The sequence below is a fragment of the Diorhabda carinulata genome, chromosome X (genome assembly GCF_026250575.1).
Source record: "Diorhabda carinulata isolate Delta chromosome X, icDioCari1.1, whole genome shotgun sequence".
NCBI lineage: Eukaryota > Metazoa > Arthropoda > Insecta > Coleoptera > Chrysomelidae > Diorhabda > Diorhabda carinulata.
The window spans coordinates 23,014,551-23,021,467 of record NC_079472.1 but is presented as its reverse complement, the minus strand read 5'-3'; positions in this window follow the sequence as shown (position 1 = coordinate 23,021,467).

Below are 6,917 nucleotides of genomic sequence, written 5' to 3'. Positions count from 1 at the left end.
TACTTAAATTTTTCTACAATAAATTCATATTCGCCTTTAACCTGTTCCCTTAGATATTGCTTTCCAAATCTCAAATTATTTTTGTTTTGTTTCCATTGATTTCTTAACGAATCCGCTTTTCTCTGTAACTTTCTCGTTTAACGTTGTCTTCATTTTAGATTTTCTTTTGGTTACAGGGATTTATCATCAGCGTAAGCGATTATTTTTCTACCACTCTAACTTAAATTCTCTTGATGAATTTTCCTCATTTTGTATTCTAATGTTAAGTTGAATAGTTTCCCATAGCGATTATGTTCTAATCATCCATTTTGAAAATCACGCATTATACCTACGTCAACAAAACTAAAATTATATTTCGCGAAGATGAAATATAGTGTAATATACCCTCATAAATGTGAACTAGAAGGTATGATTATTAGTTCTCTACTTCATATTCTCAATCTAAACTTTTAATATTTTTTCGATTTTGCAACACTTGTTCTTGGTGTAAGTACAGAGAATACCATAATAACATGTTGACTTACATTTATTGCACAAACTACAGAGAAATTATTCGATGTATAAACGGTAAACAACGAACTGTAACGCGGTTAATGATGATTTCATTTTGTTCTTATTATAAGGTTTCAATCAATTCACTTGATTTTCTTTTGGTTTATAATTAATTTCAAGTAGATACTCAATCTTCAGTTAAATGAACTGGAAAGAGGTAGATGGCAAATAACCATAAATTAAGTAATATCTGGTATTTTTTCATAATTTAAATTAAAACATGTAAACAGAGGCACGTCCCTTACTACTCCGAGAGGACTTTATTTGTTGTAGATATTTGTATTTGATTTCACTTCCTCAGATAGAACCATATAATTTGAGTAGGACTACTTCCCCGATGTATAACTCGACATTTTCCTTAGAAATACCAAATAGAGGGTGTCTTCTTGTCATTTATCTTGAGTCCTAACCGAGCATACCAAAGCAGGTTTTAGTGTAGATCTGAAGATACCTAACTTAACCTAATTTGTTTGAATTTTCAGCTCCTTGAATAACTCAACAGCTCTTGCGATTTTGTTCACATTTGCATCTTTTAGTCCTACAGATATAAACTTAGCTTACAGTGATATTTCATAGTTTCTTTCTGTCCGTATCGCATTTTGAAAGGTGATAGCTGTTATTGTTGGATTCATAAGCTTTTCGACAGAAGGATCTTGAAATTATTTATCATAGTGGACAAAAGTTAAAGAAAGCGTATTTGTGAACAAGTTTTTGGAGGTTTTCAACAATGATGAATAATTTTATCAGTGCCCTCGTACTACGTAAAGGCATTGAATTATGAAGTCTAACTCACCTCCAAACGCAGTAATGGATATTTTTCTATTCCTTACGGCGTACATTGGTGATTGCGTATAGTGTAGGCTTGTCCTTTGTCTGACATTTCGCAGTTAAGACATTTTCTTCTTCCGATTCCTCTTCAGCCTTCAATCTTGCCCTCAATTGCAGGAATTGATATTTCGTATTTCGAATTATATACTATAAGTGTGCCTTTTTCTCTTTTTAATAATTTTATAGATTTCTCGTTTGTTAACACATCTTCATTTGTTAGGTTAGCTGTACAGGGTACTTTAAGGATTCTGCGATTTATCCACATTTCAAAAGCCTCTAATTTATAAATTCCATCCTTTAATATTCATCTTTCCATATCGTAAACAAGCACCGACCATACGTAGTATTTTATTGAATGTCAGTCGTAGAAAAAATGTCAAATTCGGAATAGGTAAACACTTTTCGAAAATTCAAAAATGACTGTCGGGCATTTTTGATGTGGAATTTTATTTCTTTGTCGGATGTCCAGTCTTCTGAAGCCAAATTACTTAAATTTACTTACTCTTTCAATGGGCCTCGCATTAAATGTTATGTTGGAATTTTCGTAAACATTGAGGTTTCCAGATATATTGTTTTTCTTTTGTTTATATTTAAACCCATTGTTTTGCTTTGTTCTCCTACTTCAATCAATCAATTGTTGTAGGTTCGACAAGTTATCAGCGATGAAGACCGTGCCATCAGTATATCTGATAATAATAGGTTAGTTGACAAAATTTGGAAATTAGTTTAAAACTTAGCATCTATTTCAGCCCAAAAATATATTATTTTAAGAAAAATAGGTTTTTTACGTGAGTATTTTGAGTTTTTAGAAATGAATTTGAAATTGACCGCGAAAAAGGTCAAAACTGTCATGGCGTCTTGAATGACGTCACACCTCACGAAACAGCTGTGTTTGTTTATGACAGTCAATTGTGTTTTTTAATAAATAATGAATTTCTCGTATTTTAAATACTGAATAGTACCTCAATGTGAAAGTACAACGATAAAAACGCCAGACAAATTATTCAAATACGTTACTTTATCAACTAATTCCACAAATTATTTCTATGTAGATTATTAAGTTAAAGCTATTGAAACTTTGTATTCGCTAACCTCAAAATCAGTAAATTATTTTCATTTCATAGTAGGTAAATGCGACTCTCTGACTGGTAAATGCTAATTAAATAAGACTTTCCATAATATTTACATATGTTTTAGCACTGCGCACTGTAGGTGTTCATTGCAAAAAATTTGTCAAGCATAACGGCGTCAATTTTGGGCAAATTACTGCAGTTTACTTTGTTAAATCCTGATTCCATGGCAAATTATACCTGTATTTCAAGATTAAACTTAAAACGAACTTTATAAATTTAACAATAATTGCTGAAAAATCGAATTAACCTGGTCACTTTATACGAAAATAACAGCTACAACACGTGATTAAACGCCTCATTTTGTCGATTTTATTTTTCAAAAATATTATTAATTTTTTATTATTTCTGTAGAAAAGTTGTTTTTTTATTTACTAATTATCATGGTTAATCATTAGAAACTCAAAGTAATCCTATTTATTCTTAGTGAAAACGAGCCTATTCTCATCTTCAGGTCCTCCAGATCCTTCGAATATAAATTAAACAGGAGTAGAGACAGCACATATCCTTGTCTATTTCTATTTTTACTTGTGGTTCCAATATAAGTTTCCAATACATCGAAAATTTTTCTGATCTATATCTAGTCTTTTGAGGAACTGCATTAATTTGTGGTGTCGTACATTATCTAATGCCTTCTCGTAGTCAATGAAGCATAGATATCTCGAGTACCTTATTCCTTTCTTGACCCAAATTGTGAGTCTCTCATATCCCTTTCACATTTTAAGTAAATGCTTTGGTATATTTAGTGTATGACTCATCAGGCTAATAAATCTGTGATCTTCGCTTTTTTGCTTTGGTCGGTAAGAAGGGGATAAAAGTTGAACCACTGTTTGGAGAAGTGACCGGCCTCATATATAGTGTAGTGCTATTACGCCCCTTTTACCTAGAATTTTAAATATTTCTGAAAAGATTGCGTCTAGGTTAATTATTATATTATTCTTTGAATCATTGTTTTTTCAATCTCGCCTTCCATTATTAGTGGGCCGGTTAGTGAGTCATTGATATTAATTGGGGGACTGTCGTCTCTACGAGTACATGACAAGTTATAATTCTACTTCTACCTATATGCGAGATTATAATATTTCAGCGAGCCAACGATTTAATTGTTTACTCATTTGTGATATTTGCATTTGTATTTGGTGAATGCAACTCGAAATATCTTTTTGAAGCAACTGCTTCAAAAGCTGCAACCGTCATATCAACTCAAAACTAGGGTCTATTTCAATCATACGAGCCGCCACTGCATTCAAAACAATCCCATAGTTATTCATAATAACTAAATAATATGCTAGAGGAACCTTATCTGTACCTGTCACTTTTTTCTTGTTTCAATACGTAATTTGTTTTGATTTTGCTTTCGCCTAAACGCCAGTTACTAAAATGGCAAGATTTTTATCTGTCACATTCCTATGCGATAAATAAAATAGGAAATAGTGCATAACCAATTATACAAATAAATCGTATAACAAATAAAATGAACTACAGGAACGCCTATCATATACTTCATTGTTAAACGTTTCCGCTTGCCTGCTTTTTCTATCGCTATTCTTATTTGAAATATTAAATAGATGTAAAATATGTATATTACGTAAGAAATTGAACCATAATTCTGATCGGCACCACTCTCATTAATCTTATATATACGTTTTACTAGTAGCCTCCATCTTCGTTTATCTCTCCATTTCTTCTTACGAAGAGGCCTTTATTGCTTGCATGACGCTAATGTTTTGCTGAGCTTGGAGCTTATTTCCATGGCTCTTGAGAGTGTACCTATACTCATGGTGTAGATGCGTACAACATGATGAAAATAAGAATGAAAGAAGTGAAGAAGAAAGTGAAGTATGGTCTTTAGTTCCAGTTTAAATCGTCTTCCGATAAATCCCTCAATAGTCCTCTTGTCCATTAGGTAATCGGCATGGTCCTTGAATATTAGTCGTTGGTTCAGGATGACTGACATGTATTTGACATTCGTAGAACAAGTGACATTTTCTAGCAGTATCTATGTTATCTTTTAGTATTTTATTTTATTACATTGTATTTACCAATATTTATATTTGATGTGAGGAGCGATTATTAAATTTTAAAAAAATTGTAGTCTTCATATTTTTTATGATATTTTTAAAAATATATTGTAAAGAGAGTATAGAAAAGAGTATTTGCTAAATGTTTTCTTTTTAATATTGGTATCTTGGTGCTTAGCCTAGAACCAGAAAAACCGCAAGAAATTACCTGCTTGCACATTTGTTTCATAACACAAGGTTCTTGCCACTAAAGTTTTTCTCTTTTGCTTCCGTAAATGGATAAATTTCCTAATGTGAAATCTTGTATTAATCGATTCTGGTTTTGAATTCCACATTGTATTGTTTCGGAACAAGCAATGCCACTCAGAAACCATGACTATCCATGGAAATTTCAATCAATCAAACAGCTTTTTCGCTCATCAAATATGCATTTTGATAGAAATTTTGTTTATTTGGGATTTGGTTTTGTGATTGAATGACCTTGTAGAAGATAGAATCAGAAGACTGGTTTTTTGTGTATGCTTTCCAAGGATTATTAACTTTTTATTGATATTGGTATAATAATGGCAAAACTAAAAAAAGAGAATACCACTTTTCTTGAATCTGAAACAGATAATACAACACAACTCCCAATTTGATGCTTTATAAAGACTTGGCAGCCTCTCACTCTCTCTTCGCCGTGCATTTATGTTTTCAAAAATGTTTGATGAGATTTATTTGGTAAGTCAATGAAAGGAAAGGGGCCTCGCTGATATGATTATATTACTACACGCTACGCCACTGCGTACTGGGATACTAGATAGAAAAGTGAAGCCCATATCTCAATCTCCCATTGTGTGTTACTTTGAATCAATCTATCATCATCATCATGCCGTTTAATCTCTTAGTTTATTCCTAGCGCTTGGGGCGCCTACATATCCCTTTATAGGGGTTAGGTGGATTACTCCCCTTGTTTTTTTGTTGCTTCATTTGTCACCTTTCCAGTCTACTATTTCTAGGATTCTGATATCTTCTTCAATTTGTTTTCTTGAGGCATTTCTTGGTCTACCTCTGCCTCTTGTTTATACCGGGTATCCATTATGTTATTCTCCTCATCATTTCTGCAGGTTTCCTTCTTATATCCTGCCCAATTTAGTCTTTGTTCTTTTACATATCTTATTACATTTCTTCCTCCCAGTTCTTCTTCTATTTCTTTATTTTTTTTCAATCTACTCTCTCAATCACCTGTAATATGTGGTCCGAGTATAGCTCTCAGTATTTTTCTTTCGATTATCTTAAGGTCTTCTTCTTTCTTTTCATTTATGACAGTTATCTATAGTAACTAATGAAGATATGAATGGAAACGATATTAAAGAAGATATTGTTGATACGGTAAATACAAAATGTACGAAAGAATTCGAAGATTTATTTCTAAAAGAAATAAACGCCCTATTTTTAGAAAAGCCTCTGATATATGAAACTAATTAACATAACATTTAAGACGAGAGTTAGTTACAAACTTTTCTAAAAAATTTATTGAAATTGAGAAATGTTATATGTTGTCTAGTGTTCTCTCCTGGAAACCGTTACCGAAAATAAGACACCTCAAACTAATAATAACAGTAGATATTATAAAAAGGAATGAGATTATTCAGCAATCAACTGAAAATGAATTAATATCCTTACAAAATTGAAGAATAAAAAAATTCAAAGGTATTACTAAGAAATTAGTCGAGAAATTGGAGACAATAACATAGCAATAAGAAAACTAAAAGAAAAAAGAGCATGAAAAAGATAATAAGCTGAAATATGCAACTTTTTATGAAACACGTCAGTTAATCATTACTGAAGAACTGAAGATGTCAAATTTCAACAACGTGATGTTCAGAAATAGCTGAAAAATGTTATGTTTGTTCCTACTTCAAATACACAAATTCAAGAGACATTACTTAAAAATTTGAAGTAGTGATTGTGTCAAAAAATATTTCAGGCATATTGCAACATGAAAATATCCGAATACTTCAGACGATATACAAAACTACCAGAAAAAGATGTTGTATCTACCGAAAAAAGTTGTAGATGTATAAAAAGAGTGAAGAAGTCTAAGAGAAACGTACTGCAATGAGGTCAATGAATACATCAAATGACGAGAAAAATTAAATACGGTATTCAAGGATTTAATATAGATTCATCCATTAACGTTTCAAAAGACGACAAAAATTCACTTCCCGAACTGAGACAATTTTCGATATTTTGAAAATAATTTGTAAATTTCGTTATTTCCCTATTAGCTCATTCCATATTCACGTCCTAGAGAATTACAAGAAATCAAGTTGTCTTATAAATAAAATCGAATTATTAATTAAAACGCTATATGATTAGAGTTGTTTTTTAGATATTAAATATT